Here is a 19657-nt window from a genome sequence, read left to right on the forward strand (position 1 = left end):
TTTTATCATGCATTTAAAAGAGTGTCCTCAAAAATGGTAATTTCAGTTGAAGCGGGAGAAAGCACACGGAATTTGGAAGCTGAAGCCTTCAATCCAAATCCCTCCTCTGCCTTTTAGTAGCTGTGTGCATGGCTATAAAGGAATACCTGAGGCTGCGTAATTTATAAAGAAAAGAGGTTGGTTTTGGCTCACGGTTCTAAAGTCTGTACAGGAAGTGTGGTGCTGGCATCTGCTTCCAGTGAGGGCCTCAGGAAGCTTCCAATTATGGCAAAAGGTGAAGGGAGAAAAAGGCGTATCACTTGGCAAAAGAGGGAGCTAGAGGAGAGGGAGATCCTAAGCTCTTTTAAACAACGAGCTCTCATGTGAATTCATCACCACTGGTGACCATGGGGAGGACACAGGCCATTCCCGAGGGGTCTGCCCCCATGATCCAAACACCTCCCAACAGACCTCGCCTCCAACACTGGGGATCACATTTCAGCATGAGATGTAGAGGGGACATACATCCCAACCATGTCACATCGTCATTCTGGGCAAGTCCCCAAATGTCTCTGAACCTCGGTTTTCTGCCTGTCAAGTGGCACTGATAATGACACCTGGTGTGTGGGGCCATTCACAGAATTGATGAATTAATGAAGTTATGCAAAGCATCTCATTCTTTCAACAGTCTGCCACCTTATAGGGCCTCAATCAATGGTGTTATTTACTTATTTCTGCAAGTCAGATACTACCCCAGGCCATTTCTAATCTTATTTCCCTTTTTTTCCTTATTTCCATTTTTTTCACTGCATATGACCTTAAATATCCCATCCCCTCCTCCATTTTGTGTCATGTTTAAGGGAGAGGACATTTATTCCACAATCTTTATATTTGCTAGGAAAGAACTGCGCAAACCCTTTGGTTTTACTCTCTGCCACTTATCCTCAGGGAGGAACAAGGCTTTCTGAAAAGTGAGTTTGGATCTTGGCATGTTCAGGTCAAGCCCTCTTTCTCTTTGTAATCTGCCTCCCTGCAGCAGCAGGAAGGTTTGGGTCTACTCTTGGTTTGCCCGGAGTGGTCTTGATTTTTTTTTTTTTTTTTTGAGGTTGAGTCTCGCTCTGTCACCCAGGCAGGAGTGCAGTGGCTACATCTCCGCTCACTACAAGCTCTGCCTCCCGGGTTCAAGCCATTCTCCTGTCTCAGCCTCCCAGGTAGCTGGGACTACAGGTGCCCACCACCACGACTGGCTAATTTTTTTGTATTTTTAGTACAGACGGGGTTTCACCATGTTCGCCAGGATGGTCTCAATCTCCTGACCTCGTGATCCGCCCGCCTCAGCCTCCCAAAGTGCTGGGATTACAAGCATGAGCCACCACGCCCAGCCTGGTCTCGATTTTTGAACTTTTTCTGGAATAATTCTTACTAGCACCTTCTTTTGGTCTCAATGTGCCCCATTTTGGGTGGTAAACTCCAGTCACCTTGTATCTTTGTCATGCATTAAAAGTGTTTCTGTCTCTGGCACAGGGGGCAGCTATCCAGTTGTGTCTGTGACCAGGCAGGCAGGTTAGCTTAACTCATGGGTGGGTAGTACTCTGCCTACTAGGATTCTGTAAAAAAGGTGACCTTATTTTTTTTTAAGTCTCTAGCTGCCCACCTCCTGTATAGCTCCTTATTGGGTAGGACTCAGGCAGGAAGAGAATGCTAGCAATCCTCCTACCTTGTCTGGAATTCATGTCCCCCAGTTCCTCTTGTCCTACTCCTTAGTCACACTAAATAAAGCTACCCATGATGTCTTTCCTACGCCATGCCTCCATTCTCCATGAGCTTGGAGTAGCATCTACTTCCTCTGAACTCGCAGGGGGCCTCCTCTGTACCTCCAGGTGATACTTATCCATTTATCCAGCACAGCTATACTCATTCATGCATATACAGTTAAATTTGTTCACTTGCTCTTTCAGGGCCAGTCCTGCCGTGGTCCACTTGTATATTCTCTAGAGTCATCATGAGTATTTTGCTGATGGGATGCAGTGGAAAACAATTTTTTTATGTGAATGAATAAGTGAATGAATTGATTTGGTTTCCAGGAGTTGTGATTACAGCAGTACACATTACCACTAGCCTTGTCCTTGGGTAGCAGGCTGGTGCTTCATTCTAGTCCATCTGGGGGACCTGCAATTGTGCCTACCTGCAGTTCTGGAATTTATAAAAGTTAGACTTATGAATAAATACCATGGACAAGGACTAACTGTTTTAAAGATTGCTTTCTACAGAAAATGCTCTGTGTTCATTAGGAGTTGTTAGCTGGGAGTGATAGCAGCCCAGCTCCAGCTAGCTAACCAAAGAGGGTGTACCAGTTGACAGTGCATCCAGGGAGTATTGTGAAAGAGAAGGATGGGAGGTAATTGGATGTCAGGAGTAACTGGACGTGAGGATTTGGGGGCTGCCAGGATGCACACCCCTTCATTGTTTCCCACATCTTTTGGCCTTACTCTTTCTCATCACAGATTCTCTTTCTCCAAACGGAGGGGAGAATGGCTACCAACTGCCCCAGGTTTTTTTTTTTTTTTTTTTTTTTTTTTTTTTAATGGCCGAACATCTTTTTAATGTGTGTATTTGACATCCATATATCTTCTTTGATGAAATATCTGTTCATGTCTTTTGTCCGTTTTCTAATTGGGTTAATTTTTTACTGTTAAGTTTTAAGCATTCTTTATATATTATAGGTATGCGTTCTGTGTTTGATTTGCGGTTTGCAAATATTTTTTCCCAATTTGCAGCTTATCTTTTCATCTCCCTCCACAGGGTCTTTTTAATTTTGATGAAATCCAATTTATTGATTATTTTCTCTTTATCATTCAGATTTGGTATTTTCTATTTGATTTTCAAGTTCTCTGCTTCCTGCCTCCATTCTGCTGTGGCACCCAGTGAGTTAGCTTTTAAGGTGTCTGCCGCTCAGTCACAGGAGAGACTGCTCAGGTCCTAGCAGTGTAGGAAGGACTCTGATTGTCCCAACCAGTGTTGCACCCACTTCCATACTATTACATGCAGCAGAGGATGGGCGCTGGGAAGGAAGTAAAAGGAGCTTGGGAAGGGCCTGGCAGCTCTAGTGGGGACCAAGCAGATAGGAGAGGGGTGGGTGTGGAGGAGCAGTTCTCAGAAGAAGGAGGGGCTGGGGAAATGCAACAAGGGATGCCAACAACAGATTCTTCAATAACAGCATTTATGCCATTGTACTCTTCAGTGCCATGCATTGGGCATTTGCCCTGGAGTGCTGGGGGTGGAGAGGGGCAAGAAGGACAAGAAGGAGACAGAAAAGCACAAAGCTAAGGAGGTAAGAACCGATACCCATTGAAAATGAATGGCCCTGAGAGCAATGGGTCTTGGAAATGACAGGGTAAATCAGGACCCTCACTAGGATCTAACTAAGGCCACCTGAGGGTGGACATGTCATCATCCTTACAAGTTTGCATTACAGCCTCTCAATCAGCCGGTGTTGCAAGACGTTAGGGCTGGAAGCCCAAAACTGAACCTCATAGACCCCACCTCATGTCATTCAAGCCCTCCCATGTCCCTTTGCACAACTTGCTTGAATGCACCAAAAGCTATCATTTGTATAGACAGCACCATGCACTCCATGCAGGGCCTTCCTGTATCAGTCCATTTGGGATCTGTCTCCATGTAATGGGCAGGAAGAGCAGGCATCATTAGCCCCATTTTACAGACAGGGAAACCAAGGCTCTGGAGATGAATGACTTGCAGAGGGACAGACAGCAGGAGAACCACATGGTGTGGAAGAAAGAACCCACGTCTTTCCATCTGGATAGGTACAATAATGCTAATGGAATGAATTCATGAATAAGAAAAACATGGGTTTTGGAATCACCTATTAGCTGGACAACTTTGGACAGGCTACTCGGTTCTCCCTCCTTGGAGCCTCAGTTTCTCCAACACCAAACGATGGAAATGGCATCAATTAGCAGGATGGAGTGATGCTCAGAGAGGGTGGGCATCAAGTGCCTGGGTCACTCAGGCTTAATACTGGTGGCTTCAGGTTTAAGTGATGGAAACTGGATCAAAATCCAGGTCTTTCACCTAGTAGACCTGTTGTTTCCACTTCGCTCTTCCTCCTGCATTTTATCCTTCTTGCAAGCAATGAGAGTCTGATTCTGCAGTGAGGCTTTAGATGAGAATAATCATGGTGTCTGATTCTGTGCACCTGAAAACATCTCACCCACCCCCCTGCACCCTCCTCGTACCATCACCTGTTGAGGGACCCCAAGACCATTTCTTTCCTGGCCAAAGACAAATCTCAGAAGTTGTGTGCATGGTTTATTGCTGCGGACCCTGGACCAGAAACACAAGCTATGCAGTGTTGAGCCCTGAGAATGTGGCAACATGATTCCCAGGCAGCACATAATTTCATCCTGACAACGGTTTTCAAAAGAAGTTACCATTTTTATCTTGATTTTTTAGATTATATAACTATTAACCAGCCAAGGTACAGTGTGAACCCTGACATTCAATTCAACCAGCTGTGTTTTAAGCACTCTGCCATTCCGTGTGGGTGCCAACCAGGGCGGACTCTACTAATAGGGAAGAGCCATTCTATGCTTTGGTGCTGGTGGGTAGGGGCAGTAGAGAGCCTCTATAATGACTGAGTTGAGTGTCCTGACTGCCAGGAGGGAGGGGGACGGCTCAGAGCATAGTTAAAATCCTAGCCGAAACTGTAAAAATGAGGCTGGTCTTTCTTGTACATCGAATACATGGGCTTAAGCTTCTTTCTTGTCACATGTTACATCTAATCATTCAAGCTCTGATGTTTGCATGTGGCTGGTCACACTCAACTTACCCTTGCTACACCTGTATGTTGTTTCTAATCAATGGCTATGTCACCAAAAACTTGAAAATGTTTATAAATTTAATCCGTAGCTAAATGGTATTTAAAATGGGCAATACCGTGGCCAGAAATTATTTTTAAATAATCCCCATAGTGATAATTTCAGAAAGTGATAAATTCGGCCGTTATAAAATGCATGCCTTGTAATATATATAGTGCAGCTTCATAAACACACATGAAAAGTGCTTAATAAATATATGTGTTGAATGAACAAAGGAAAACATGAATGCTTTAAATTTTCTTATTCAAATTGCTCACCCTGTTTTCCAACATCTACTAAGATTTTCACACATAGCATTTTTTTCAAATCTAATAAAAGTTCTTATCTATGGTTTGAGTCACTCTGTCTTTGCAAAAGTGAGATCTGTTGGTATCTTAAAGAAACATATATGCTCCTTGGAAACAAAATGAATCTCTTAATCTGAACACCAAGTGTTAAGTCATGACAGCCTAGAAAAAAAAAGAAAGAAAAAAAGAAAAAATACACATAGCACCAAAGTCAATACTAAGGATACTTCAGTGAAGGCAAATTCCACTGCATGTGACATTATCTTCTGTCTTATGAATGGCAGCCAGACCTTGAACGTGGAACAGAGACACGGATGATTTATAGATTGCTAGCGTTGTTTATTGTCGTGTGAGGAATTCTCTCTGCATAGTTGGATTATCGCACTTCTGTTGATTAAAGGTTCAAGACATCATCTCAGAATCATAATAATATCAGTCAGGCTGAGCTGAATTCATATAGAAATTCAGTTACCATCAAATTTGCAATTGTAAATATTTTGAGAAAGAATTGGGTGAAATGAGTGGCATCGTTTTTCATGATCTGCGTGAACTAATGTGCCCTGTGCTGCAGAACAAAGTCTGTGGTAAGAGGATTCCAAATGAAACCTGCAGCAAGTGTCTCTACCACCCTTCCAGAAGTGTCACGTGGTGTGAGGTTTGCTAGCACGGTGTCCAAAAGCCACCTAAGCTGACAGCTGACACCTAAGCCCACCGCATGACAGGTTCCCTAAGCCTAGAACAGTTTCTCAACTGTGATACTGTCAGCATTTGGGCTCAGATGACCCATTCTGGGGGCTGTCCTGTACACTGTAAGATATGAATCTGCATCCCTGGCTTTCATTTGCCAGATGCCGGCAGCAGCTGCCCTGCACTTGCGGCAATCAAAACCATCTCCAGCCATTTCCAAATGCCCCTAGGGGCAGAATCGCCCAAGGTAAGACCCGCTGGTTTAGTTACACACCTTTTCACCCTGTCCTGTTGTCGCTGACATTGGACCTCAGCATCAGCTGTCCCAAAATGAAGGCAGAGTACAAATATAAAAGCACCCGGAACCAATGAGTCTGCACTCAGCAAGCGGGGTTTTCTCTGTTCCTATGCAGATAAATGGGACCGTGGAGGTAACTCCAGATCACCCAGGTGCCCCTCTTCTTCCTTACTGCCTGCCTCTGAAACAAGGACATTCTCTGTGCCACACAAATTGCCAAAGATCTCCTGGGACCTTGCACTTAGCACATGTTGAGGCTATAAATGCTTAGTACTCATGCCAGGTGGGGTTGCCCACTGCGGTCTCCCAGCACCCAGCACAGACATTGGCACTTATGGGTACTCTGCAAACCTTCTCTGAATGAATGTGGCACCTGCAGGCAGTCAGGGACCCTTTAAGATCCTCTTTTGTTCCTTCATCACTTTACCTTGACAATTGTGTTAAGCCAGGATGAATGAAAAGTCAAGAAATTTTGCAAACTGCTTTCCATTTATTCCTTCCTTTAACCTGGTGATTCTCAATCTATTAATCTATCTGTGGTGAGAAAGCGTTTTGTTTTTTTTTTTAACAATTTCCAATCCTTCATGGATCAGTACTTTTCAGAAATACAATCAATCAATCGATTACTATAAAATAGAATGGTAAAGTAAAGCTATAAAAAACACAAGCCCATTTTAAATATTAGTAGATTCAAAAGAAACAAAACACTCAGTCAATTTGTTATAATAGTTCCTAAACTCCTACTCGGAATTTCTGTGCATGTCTCCCTTGGATGGTAACAAACAGTTTGCAGATCCTAGCAGGTCGGGGACCACACTTAAGTAGTCTTGCTTTAACTAACTTTGCTAGTTTGGGGCATCTAACTAGCCAATGTCTCCAGTACTTTTGATTAATGGCCATGTATGGTCCCAATCAAGATCCAGATTTCTATTTGGTGTGCAGAAGACTAGGATCCTTTTTTTTCTTGATATCTGAAATTTTTCAACCATAGAAAAGTTTAAATGACAGTAATAATAACAGTAAAATAAACATGCAGGGAAGCACCCTTCCTACAGATTCAGCAATTGTTAATATTTTATCACACCCTCCCCCAGCCAGCTCCCTGCATCCCAGGAAACTCCTCAGTCCCAGGCAAACTTTGATGGTTGATCACACACTCCCTACTTAATCTAGATTATTCCTCCCACCTCCTTTTCCACGTTCAGGTGGGACATCTCACATCCTGGACCCACCTGACTGTTTCCTTGGCATTTGATTCAAGGCAAATATTCCTGAAAAGAACACCATGGAGGTGAAGCTGCCCACCTCTCACCACCCTTTCAGGGCACACCAGGACTTCCCACAACTGGGAAGCTAAGCTTGATCACTTGATTAAGGTGGGGTCCATTGCAAAGGCACATTTTCCTTTGGTAATTAATAAGTAATCATGGATACCACGCATCTTCTTTTCCCATCAACCTATCAATCCAGTGGCTTTTTGGGTCCATTGATAATCCCTGCCTGAATCAATGATTACAATTAGAGTTACAAACTGGTTATTTTTAAATTCTATCACACCGTTTGTGTATATTTGTCCACACTCATCTATTAAAAAAGCTCCCTTTTTGTTCTCTTCTTCATACCCCTTATATTTAAAAATAAATCAGTATGGACTTATAAATATCAGTTTTATTCACTACTATAAACTGTTACCATGTTTTTCCTCATTTTTGGTGCTCAAATTTGTCCCCCATTGACCAGTGGGAAGCCCTGAAGTCCAGCTCCTATTCACGTTGGACATGCCACATTGGGCTTTGAGCACTTTTCTACTTCCTGTCCCATATAAAAGTTCTAAGTAGGCCTCGTGCTTTTCCTGCCCTGGGCCCGCAATGCATTCCTTCACAGAGTCCAGGTAACTTATACGGTAAAAGGCTTTAGGAAGCAAAACCTGGCACTATGTGTGCTCACTACACTGGGTGCCATTGCTTCTAGGCCCTTCCAGTTGTCAAAGTGAAGAATTTTTTTGTCTTTTAGGCCACAAATGTATAGCGTTATCTCCAATTTCACTTAAACACCAGAGGTTTTTCTTCAATTCCCCCATTTTATATTTTCATCTCCCATCTCTTGCAATAAAAACTCTCTTTTTAAACAACATCAATATTTGTAGTCATTTGCTAAATATTATGATACATTCAAAGTAATTTCAGAATTACACCATCACATCACTATGGACATCCCACCTCCTGAGTAAACAGCATAGGATGTCTGGGTCATTCTTTCAGCCTTAGAATATTTTCCACTGAGGTGTCTAGTTAGAAAGCTATATGCAAGACTTACTCAAAATAATTAATTCTCTGCAGGTTATGTTATCAAATTGACTTACAGTTAGATTTATTTGGGAATATATATAAATATATAACATTATACATTAAATATGTTAATATATTATAGGATATCTATATTATGTTATCAAATTGACTTACAGTTAGATTTATTTGGAAGTGTATATATATGAATATATAAATATATATATTCTTGGGATTTTCTTTTTTATCACTAATAGGTCTTTGGATATGTAAAATCTCTATGGAATTCAAAAGTGAAACCAAATACAAGTGTATACTCAAAGACTTTCTTTCTATTCCACCTCTTTACCATTTTGATTAACTTCTCCTTTTATTTTACTGGCTTTTTATTTTGCAGAATTAAGCAAATGTATATTTGCACAGGTACACATGCTACACATATGCATGAGCAAACACACTTACTTTTTCTCTACTTATACGGAAGCTATAAAACTACATATGATATTTTACATCTTGCTTTTCCTTAACAACATACCCTAGAAGTGACCCAATTTCAGTTCATAGAGATCTTTTTTATATTTTATAAATTTTTATTTTGTGTTTATTTTAATTTTTAAAAAATTCTTTTAAGCTAGAGGCATCATGTTACCTGACTTCAAACTATGCGACAAGGCTATAGTAACAAAAACAGTATGCATGGTATTGGCATAAAAACAGATACATAGACCAATGGAACAGAAAAGAGAGCCCAGAAATAACACTGCATATCTATAACCATCTGCTCTTCAACAAGTTAAAAAAGCAATGAGGAAAAGACTCTCTATTCAATAAATGGCACTGGGACAGCTGGCTAGCCATATGCAGAAGATTGAAACAGGACCCCTTCCTTACACCATATAGAAAAATCACCTCAAGATAATTTAATGATGGATTAAAGACTTAATGTAAAACCTGAAACCGTAAAAACCCTAGAAGATAACCTAGGAAATACCATCATGGACATAGGACCTGGCAAAGACTTCACAACGAAGATGCCAAAAGCAATTGCAACAAAAATAAAAGTTGACAAATAGGACCTAACCAAACTAAAGAGCTTCTGCACAGCAAAAGAAAGTATCAACAGAGTAAACAGTCAACCTGCAAAATGGGAGAAAATATTTGCAAACTATGCATCCAACAAAAATCTAATATCCAGAATCTATAAGAGACTTAAACAAATCAACAAGTGAAAAATAAACAACCCCATTAAAAAGTGGGCAAAGGACATGATTACACACTTTTCAGAAAAAAGGCATATGTGTGGCAAACAAGCATATGAAAAAAAATGCTCGACATCACTAATCATTATAGAAATGCACATCAAAACCAGAATGAGATACTGTCTCATACCAGACAGAATGGCTATTATTAAAGTCAAAACAAAAACAAAAACAAAAGTTGCTGGTGAGGTTGAGGTTGCAGAGAAAAGGGAATGCTTATACACTGCTGGTGGGAATGTAAATTAGTTCAGCCATTGTGGAAAGCAGTTTAGTGATTTCTTAAAGAACCCAGTAATCGATTATTGGGTATATACTCAAAGGAATATAAATCATTCTACCATAAAGACACATGCACATGTAAGTTCATTATAGTACTGTTTGTAATAGCAAAGACATGGAATCAACCTAAATGCCCATTAACAGTAGGCAGGATAAAGGCAATGTGGTGTGGTGCGTATATACCATGGGAATACCATGCAGCCACATAAAATAATGAGATTATGTCCTTTGTAGCAACATGCATGGAGCTGAAGGCCAGTATCCTAAGTGAACTATCACAGGAACAGAAAACCAAATACTGCATGTTCTCACTTATAAGTGGGAGCTAAACACTGAGTACATATGAACCTAAAGAAGGGAACAACAGACACCAGGATCTACTTGAGGGTGAAGAGGGGGAAGAGGGTGACTGTGCTTATTACCTGGGTGGCAAAATATCTGATCACCAAATCCCTGTGACATGCAATTTACCTGTATAACAAACTGACAAACTGGTATATAGGTAAACAGACCAGTTTATATAGGTAAATTAACATACCTGAACCTAAATTGATGGTAAAAAGAATCTTATTATGTTAATTTGCCAAGTACTATGTGGTAGCAGATATATCATAATTTATTCAGCCAGTCTCTTATGGGTGGGCATCTAGGTTAGTTATTTCTAAACATAAAATTATAAAATAACATACAAATGCCTGGGCACACATTGTTTTATATTGTGAAGGTATATCTCGAGGGTAAATTCCTAGAAGTGGAATAGCTGGGTCAAGGGAAAAATATATATTTGATTTTAATAGACATTGTCAACTCCCCCTCATCCGGGTTGTGTGTGGGATGGAAAGGCGGCCTTCTCTTGTGCAAGTCGCCTGGCACGTGAAGTCTGTCCCACCAATGGGAGCTCCTTCTTTTGTATTTACACGTCCCCATGCCCCCGAGCTCAAAATCCCCATTTTCTGATTGGTAGGCTGACTCAGTACTAATAGGGGAGGTTTTCTTAAAATTAAAATTTTCTTTCTTTCTTATTTTTTTTTTTTGAGATGAAATCTCACTCTGTCACCCAAGCTGGATGGAGTGCAGTGGCACGATCTCGGCTCACTACAAACTCCGCCTCCTGGGTTCAAGTGATTCTCATGCCTCAGCCTCCCGAGTAGCTGGGACTACAGGCGCCCACCACCAAGCCCGGGTAATTTTTGTATTTTTAGTAGAGATGGGGGTTTCTGTTGGCCAGGCTGGTCTCAAACTCCTGACCTCAGTTCATCCGCCCGCCAAGGCCTCCCAAAGTGCTAGGATTACAGCCATGAGCCACCACGCCCAGCCGAGTAAAAGTTTCTTAACCCAACCTTGGAGCATGTTTCAATGGCCTGGAATGGGGATGTAAAAAAGGTATTTTTAAAATTAAAATCCCAGGAGATTTCATTTTTCTGTCAGGGTCAGAATCACCGTGGCCTACAGCAGTGGTTCTCAAACTTGGCTGCACATTGGACTCACTCAGCAAGTTACGAAACATGGTGATGCCCGGTTCTCACCTTGAGAGATGCAGACTTCATCAGCCACCAGGGTCACCTGCGCATCAGGGTTTTTGCAGACTGAGAAGCAGTTCGAACATGCAGTCCAGTGGAAGAATCCCTGCCCTACACCAAAGCTCCACACAGCATTATTGCACAGAGCAGGGGATTGATCAAATGGACTTTCTTGCTTTGCTTTACTCAGCGCCTCCTCTTCTGCCTGTCATAGGGACCGCGTGGGGTCTTGATTCTGTCTAATGTTGCCTAGTGAGTCCGTTGTCACGGTTAAGGTCATTCTTTCCATGGTTGTGATTAGCGGTTATGTACATCTTCACTTGGATACCCTGAGGACCCCAACACACACACTACTGAGAGCTCCTGCAGGTCTTCCATTCAAGAGCTACCTCTTTGGGCTTAGCACTATTTTCTCATTAAAGACATCCCTTGCCTTTCTTTTCATTCCTTGTATTCCATACCATTAAATTTTATGTATGGTATAGATGGACAATATTAGACAAATTATAGATCTATGTATGTATAGTCTGTACAATTTTGATGTATTCAATTTTATTTAATGGATATGATGTGCCATATTATATCAATTATACATATATTTATAATTGAATAAAATGTAAAAAAAATTGGAATATACATACATATATACACATATATTAATTGTTTGCATTCCTTACATTCCATTAAATTCTATATATCATTATATTAATTTTACAACAATAATATATATAATTTCTATAATAGTATCATATATAATATAATTTACATAATAATATGATATATGGCCGGTCGCGGTGGCTCACGCCTGTAATCCCAGCACTTTGGGAGGCCGAGGCAGGCAGATCATGAGGTCAGGAGTTTAAGACCATCCTAGCCAACATGGTGAAACCCCGTCTCTACCAAAAATACAAAAAAATTAGCTGGGCGTAGTGGCCTGCTACTCAGGAGGCTGAGGCAGGAGAATCCCTGAATCTGGGAGGCAGAGGTTGCAGTGCATTGAGATCAGGCCACTGCACTCCAGTCTGGGCGACAGAGCAGGACTCCATCTCGAAAATAATAATACTAATATATAATATTGTATATTATGTATATGATGTAAGGGATGTATATAGATATGCTTCCATACACGCTGCAGTCTACTTCTATTTCTTACCTCTAGCAATTTTTGTCATTAAAGCAATTCTCCACTCACTTGTCTACCATCTCTATTGTTTCTGCTCCATAGCCTACATGGGCAAAGGATGTGGACAGCAAATTCAGAAAAGAAATCTAAACAGTCAGCAACTGCAAAAAATGGTTGCTCCATCTCAGAAGGAGTCAGGGACCCACAGGTGAAAACAGTAATTTTGGCGCACGATACTGACAACATGAATTGAAGATGGACGTCTCTGAGAGTGGGGAGCATTTGAGAATAGGGCAGTGTCCAGTGCCGTTCAGCGGTAGTTAAATTGGCACACATGTGTGCAGGACAGATTATTGACATGTTTCAGATGCAAGTGTATGTATGCTCCAACCCAGCCATTCAATCCCTAGAGAGCCTCTGAAGGAAGATACTTTATGTTCTCAATAGCAATTATTTGATGGAAGAGAAAAATGAATAGAAGAGAATGAAGAAAGAATACATTTTATGCTCTACGTTTCGTGATGTTGAGAACTTCTATCCTGAGCATGAATGTATTACTGTGTAAGTTTAAAAATAAATAAATTTATAGAGAGGTGGCTAATGGGCTATTGCTAATAATTCAGAAAAGAAGAAATAAAAAATATTTCTTAAAAATCAAAAAACAACACTACTTAAAAATATAAATGAAGATATTTAAAAATATGACTGAACAAAGGCTAAAATATATTTGTATTTATGTGTTAATATAATATATGCATATAATTAAATGTATTTATAACTTGTAAAAGTTTGAAGCAGTTGTGGTAGGGAGAAGGACGTTTAACAATTGTTTGTGAAAATTTAAATGGATACCATATAACTGCTGGACCATGTAGAAACACAAATTAAAATGTTTAAAAATGCCCATAGCTTTCCTCCCAGAAATTTATCTTCTAAGATTAGAGCCTAAGAAATAATTATAGAATATAACATGTACAAAGATTTATGTTAGAAGATACATGCTGCATTATTATTTGTAATAGAAACAAATGGGAACCACCGAATATTCTCTATTAAGAAGTTGGTTAAACACACGATGGCATTATATTATGATTAGATATTACACTATGAATCATTAGGAATAATATAAGAAATATATATTACATTGGAAAATGCACACAGTATTTTTTTAAAAGAAAAGAGCTATGGAGCTGAAGTAGTAGGATAATCTATTAGTAATCCATAGTCATGTATAGGGAAAGGGATTATGGGTGGCTTCTATTTTACTGTTTGTGGCCTCTGAATACAAATATAATGTTTGTATTCAGGATAAAAAATACAAAATTTTGAAACAAACTTGGAAGCAGGAATCAACCTTCTTAGTCATCAAGCTTCCCCACAGGTGGCACCCAGGCTGGCTTTAGCTCATTTACCCCAAGGAAAGTCCTGGTGCTGAGCAGTGAGGAACAGGTGGATGAGAGGAGTCCCAGCCTCAGAGAATCCAAGGGAAGACCCCACACCTCTGAGACACCTAGGGTTGTCCTCCTTTTTCTTTTGCAGTGTGTATGTGGGGCTGCTTGTGAGTGGGAATTATAAGCAGATGTACAATTTGGTGCATAATATGTTTCAGTTAAGGGCTGGAGAAGAAAAAAAGACAAGATTTACTTTATCTAGTTTCAGAGATACCAGGAGATAAGGATGATGGAATCTGGAGTAATAGGTAAGGAATGAAGGCCGTTCAAAAGATAGACTGAATCTTCAGGATGGCTCCCAAACCTGAGGTTTCTCTCATGAGACTCTTGCCAGTTACTCCAGCCCAGGAGCCCCCTTTCTGGTCCAGAGGTCCTTCTGTCCCTTCACCAGGAGCAGCGAGACTCCTGTCCTTGGTATTGGCCATGGAAATCCTCAAGCAGAAGACCAGAGCTGCTTCTGCCCTCTTGCCTATCTCTGACCCCAACCCTCATAAGCCCTTTCCTTTGAACTCATTTTAATGGCATCTTTGTTCATCCCTAAATGACCATCTTTTCTTGCCCTCTTTCTTGTCGACATGTTTTATGTCTTGTTGTTTATAGTCCCCTAAGTGTCTAGGGATGGCAGGACCCAGGGGAAGGAATTGGGCTTGGGACAGGGCAGCCTGAACCCATGCCAGGTCCCCTGTCACCAGCCCCAGGATGTCAAGGTCAATTAATCTCTGCTACACATTTTCCTCACCAGGGAAATGGGGATATGGTGTTGTTTGCAGGACTGTTTTAGGAATTGGAGGTAAAGCATAGTGCTTGGATGATAAGTCATATTTATTGTTATGATCACTATTTCCAGTTGAATGTCCCGTGGGAAGCTCAATACAGTGCCCAATGCTAGAAGCAAGTCTAACTGTATCAACTATTCCGGGAAGATGTTTCCTCAAATGCGATCCATGGAACTTGTTAATGGCTGTTGCCTTGGGGCACTGGGAGAATTATAATTCCAGCTTTCACTTTTTAAAATGTATTTTACACATGTTTGTAAACAGACACCAAATGTACTTGTTCCTGTCACTACATGACAATCTATATTAGAAAAATAATCGAATGCTCACAGAAGGCTTACTATTTGACAGGTTCTATTCAAATGCTTTATATATTTAATCCTTTAGGACTACTATTGTTCCCATCTTACAGATAAAATGGCTGAGGTACAGAGTTGTTAAAGCATTTTTCCTGGCACACAGACACTATGTGACAGAGCCAAGATTTGGATAGAGGCATTTGGCTCATGCCCACCACACTCCATCACATCCCAGTTGCCCAGCAGCGAACCTCATGGATTCCAGACTGCATTGACCAATGACCCTCAAGTGGATGCTGCCTGCTGATTGACCACTGCTCTGCATTGTGTGTTTTGTCTGAATATTTCAACATATGTTTGTGGTATTATTCAACATTTATGGTGTCTTAAATATTTATACTGCACAAATTGATTCCCCACAGACCTAAGACTGGAGGGAGGCAGTTTTATCTAAACAACAGCAATTGCAAATGACAAAAATTCTTGAGGTTCTCTGGAATGTCTACAGTGAAAACTTCTAAGTGAAAAGAATTATGTACAGGTTCATTTTCAAAAATATCAAGAGAAGATAGATGAATAAGCAACATCCAACGTAAAGGCTGTTTTGGAGGAGCTTAATTTTGCTCCTGAATATTGTGAAAAGTATAGTTTACATGCTTTTTGTCATATAGAGACAGTCATATAGAGTCTGTCATGGAGAGGCATAATGTTTATAGTCTTCTCAAATTAAAATAAAATTTAGAAATAGATTTATTTCATCCTGTAATGCATATGAGAATAATACTTAGCAACACCATTTCTAATTTTAAGGAGCTATGTGTTTTAGAAGAGACCCCCAAAAGCAATGCTTAATAAAACATTTTTGGAGCATGTCCTCTTTTATAACAAAAATGCAAAACCTAAAATATTACTTTATGTTGATATATTTTATTCTCACTAACTTATGCATAAGCAGATTTCTCTAATTCGTTTTTTTGTTCTGTAATAAAGCAAAGTGCATATAAATCAAATTTTTACCATTTATTTAAGTAATTAATTCACCTTTGAGAACTTTTTTGGTGCTGTCTACTTTAATCTAAGCCCACATTTATATTTCATGAGCTCCTCTTGGTGTTCCATCCATATATCATAATTTTAAAATGTTTCATGGTCAAGTAGGTTTAGAAAATGCTGATCTAGAACTATCCAAAAATATTTTCTTGCCTTGTAAAAAAGAGGTAAAATTTTTGTTAGCTGAGAACAATTCCACCATCTGTTTTGATGTTGTCCGGTTACCAATGGCATAAAGTGGCCCATAGATATAAAAATGATTAAGAAAATCTCCCTCCAAAGAAAATGATGCCCTTGGGTTTTACCCTTGGGAAGATCAGAAGCCACTGGAAGGTCTGGGCAGGGGAGAAACAAGGGCTGAATTATGTTTTGAAAGAGACCTCTGGCTGTGTTGGAAGGGCATGTGGGAGGGCACGCCCAAGCACAAGGGAGGCGGCAACAACCACTGAGGCAGGAAAGGATGGCAGCTCGGTCCAGGGGAGGGACCAGGGAAGTGGTGAGAAGCAGGCAGGTGATGGGGATGGTTTGAAGTGTAGGACTGGCTGCAAATTGAATGTGAGGCATCAGAGGGAGAGTGGAGTTGGGGGCACCTAGGATCTTTGCCTTAAGAACTTGGAAATGTGGAGTTTCCATTTGCTAAGACAAAGAAGTCTATGACTGAATTTTTTAGCTTCAAAAGCTCAATTGGAACATTTTAAGTTTGAGTTGCATCTTAGCTACCTGATTGTGAGCAATGAGTAGGCATCTGGATTGTAAGGGAGAAGGACTTCCCGTAGCTATAAAATTGGGGTAGTTAGTATGTAGATGATTTGCCAATAAACTGGATAAGATCCCTCAGGGAAATGGTTCACAAACTTGGCTGCATGTAGCAATCACCTGGGAAGCTATGAAAACAGACTGAAGCCTGAGTCCCACCCAGGAGATTGACTGCACTGTTCTGCAGTGAAAACAGACTGAGGCCTTTGTCCCACCCAGGAGACTGACTGCACGGATCTGCAGTGCACTGAGAGTTTTCAAGGCTGCCCAAGTGATTCTGAAGTGCAGCCAAAGTTGAGAATCACTGCCTTTGGGACTCAGTAGAAATGGAGAAGTGAACAGCTCTGAGCTCTGGGCCACAGGCAATCCAACATTTTTTAGGTTAGAGAGATGAGGAGTAACCAGCAAAGAGACCGAGAAGGAGCATCAGTGAGGAGAGAGGATGAGAAACACTGGTGTCCTGGAAGCTGAGTGAAGAAAGGAGGGTGCCATCAGCTGTCGAAGATGCTGGGGGCAAAGATATAAAATGAGAACTAAAACCAGACCATTGGATTAACAATGGGCGTGTTGATAGCTTCCTTCACAAGAACTGTTTTGGTGAGTGGTAGGGATAAAGGCTTGATTGGATAGGTTCAACTGGAAAAAAAGAACAGGGGAACTTGGCACAAGTATAGACAACTTTTTGAAGAAAATTAATATAAAGGGGAACAAAGAAATGGGCTGGAGGGGATGTAGCATCCACAGAGTTTGGATTTGGGTCTGTTTCTTGGATTTAGATGGGGATTATGCAGCAGTAGGATGCAAAAGAAGGAGAGAAATTGGTGAACTGCTGGGGCCATGTTGCCCTTGAACATTTCAAAGGAGAGAAACTAGGGCCAGAGTGGAGGAGATGGCCTTGGACGAGAACAGGAGTAACAACAGGGAAGGAAGAGCATATGGTCAATCTGCACACAGGCTGGCAGGGGTGGGGATGGCAGAATGTGACAGTCCTCTCCTTTCTGCTTCTGCATTCTTACGGGAAAAGGAAACAAGATTTTCTGTGAGGGGGAATGGAGGAAGGGGCATCACTGCTTTAGAGAGAGAAAAGCAACAGTGGGCTAATCCTCTTGAAGCAACGGGGGAGTCAAAGAATTTGCAGTGCATCTCAAACTTCAGCACACATCAGAATCACCTGGCACGATGGTTAAAGGTGAAATTGTGGGGTTTCAGCCCCAGGGTTTCTGATTCCGTAGGTGATGCCCATACTGTGGCCAGGGGACTTCCCCTGGAGAACCACTGGGATAAGGGGCTGCAGAGACCCGCCAGGCTCAATGAGGGCTCTCTTAAGGGGAACTTATGATTTCTGGTTGTATCCAGGTAGCCTGGCTGTGGTTTCCTCCAACTACTTTCAGCTGTTAATGTGGAGGTGGGAATAAAGATTGAATTTGACCAATTGAGACTTCACCAGGTAAGTTCATGTAAGTGACAAGTATCCTCTGTTCCCAGAAATCCTTGAGAACGCTTTCTTTAAAAACTAAATGAAAATAGCTCACCACTAATAAGAACTTTCCCAAATAGGGCCACGTAGTAAATATGCATTGATATGTATATTAAGAAGCACTATTTCATAATTTCAAGGACCACCAGATACAACAAGTCATAACAGCCTTACTCATAACAATTCTTAGGAATTGCTGAGTTCCATTTGAGTTTTCTTGGACTTTATCAACAATGTAAAGATGATATGTTTATGGATATATAGATATGTAGATGAGTATGTGCCTGTTACGTAGTTTTCCATAGTACAAAAAGCTATGGAAGAATCATGTAAAACCTCAAATTTACCTGCCTGAGTTTCCACTTCTCTATCAATAAAGTGTGCATAATAATGTCTATTCCAAAGAATTGTAATGATTTAAAAGTCAATGTTTGTGGAAGTTCAAGGCTAGGCATTTGGAAGTTAGTATATCCTGATACCTTTAAGTTACATGGTTTTGATGACCTTGTATCACTCTGGGTCCTTGCTTCTTGGGGTCTTTCTTGACAACCTCGCTCACTGGTATCAGAAGGTGGTCAGTATCTAAGAGTGGGCTCTAATTTCCCATCTGCTCTTTCTCAGGAAGCTGAGAATGGCAGCTGGAGACAAGAAGAGAGAAACTTCTGAGAAATGTATGTGTGTGTGTGTATATATATATATGTATATATAACAAACACATCCACATACATATATACTTTTAAATTTCCATATGTATACACTTTTTTTGTTTATGCATGTATGGAGATATATATCTCCAATAAATTGTGTCTAACTTGTTAATGGCCAAAGCATCTTCCCAGCTTTTAGATGAATCAATGGATATTAAATTCCACCCCCAACATGCTGTCTCTGGTAAGTAGAGAGCTTTTGAGTGAGTTCGTTTTGGAGTCTTAAGCTCTCTCCTAGGGTAAATCCATTAATTATCAGATAGGATGGAGTACCAGAGACATCACCTGACTCCTTAATGAGTTTCCCATAAACCTGGACTATTCAGTAGAGGTCAAATTGATAACCACTAAGAATGAATATCAGTGCCTTCTAGAGTTCTACATGGAATGTGATTATAACTACCAAATGGCCTCTACTTTATCACACTTTCAGAAAAATTGGTACTTCACATGCTCATAATGGCTAACTTGAAAATCAGGGATTTTTTATTATAGTTATTGTCAGTGAATGAGGACATAGAGTCCT

This window comes from Pongo pygmaeus, chromosome 21, assembly GCF_028885625.2.
Source record: "Pongo pygmaeus isolate AG05252 chromosome 21, NHGRI_mPonPyg2-v2.0_pri, whole genome shotgun sequence".
NCBI lineage: Eukaryota > Metazoa > Chordata > Mammalia > Primates > Hominidae > Pongo > Pongo pygmaeus.